Source organism: Mandrillus leucophaeus, unplaced genomic scaffold, assembly GCF_000951045.1.
Source record: "Mandrillus leucophaeus isolate KB7577 unplaced genomic scaffold, Mleu.le_1.0 Scaffold867, whole genome shotgun sequence".
Taxonomy (NCBI): domain Eukaryota; kingdom Metazoa; phylum Chordata; class Mammalia; order Primates; family Cercopithecidae; genus Mandrillus; species Mandrillus leucophaeus.
This window is the reverse complement of record NW_012109441.1, coordinates 341035-341629: the sequence shown is the minus strand read 5'-3', so window position 1 is coordinate 341629 and position 595 is coordinate 341035. Positions and strand designations below refer to the sequence as shown.

Sequence of the window (595 nt, the reverse complement as noted above, 5' to 3'; positions counted from 1 at the left end):
AGGCTGGAGTGATGGACAAGGCAGGTGTAGACATCTCCAAGTTCAGGAGTCATTTCTAGCATCACCACAGTCTGAAAGGTCCAGTCTCCATTCCCGATAAGGCCAGTGGACATGACCCCAGCTCTCTCCTCCTGCCCATTCAGGAACCACCTGATCTTGATGTCCCCTGGATAGAAGCCCGTCACAGAGCAGTGCAGCAGATTATGCTGATGCAGGAGTGCGGTCCTCTCTGGGTACACTGTCACCTCTGGTTGCACTAGGAAGGGAGAGAAAAATGAGACGCTGTGGAAGAAAACCACCAAGCTGGGACAGGAGATTCTTTAGGGACCATCACTATGTCAATCTCTTTCCCAGATCACCCAGGCGAACACAAAGTATGGGCAAGTCTCAGTCCCCAGGCTCAGTAACGGAGTATGTCAGTGTCTGCCAGGAGGATTTAGACTTCTGAGGTACTCCCACGATTACAGCTTCTCTTTGAGAGTACACTAGCCCTCGAAGTCCCTGAGAACTGAGAACCCTGGGGGTCTGAGACCAAGATCACAGTGGCTGACTTGTGAGGATAATGCATCACAGCTGGGGCCAGAACATCTATACA

At 51.6% G+C, this 595-nt stretch overlaps 1 protein-coding gene across 1 annotated transcript in view; it reads right to left on the bottom strand.

Moving 5' to 3' along the window:
- The window catches only part of LOC105531120 (HLA class II histocompatibility antigen, DO beta chain), a 10964-nt gene that overhangs the window by 7134 nt on the left and 3235 nt on the right, over window positions 1-595 (bottom strand). The window lies entirely within an intron of this gene.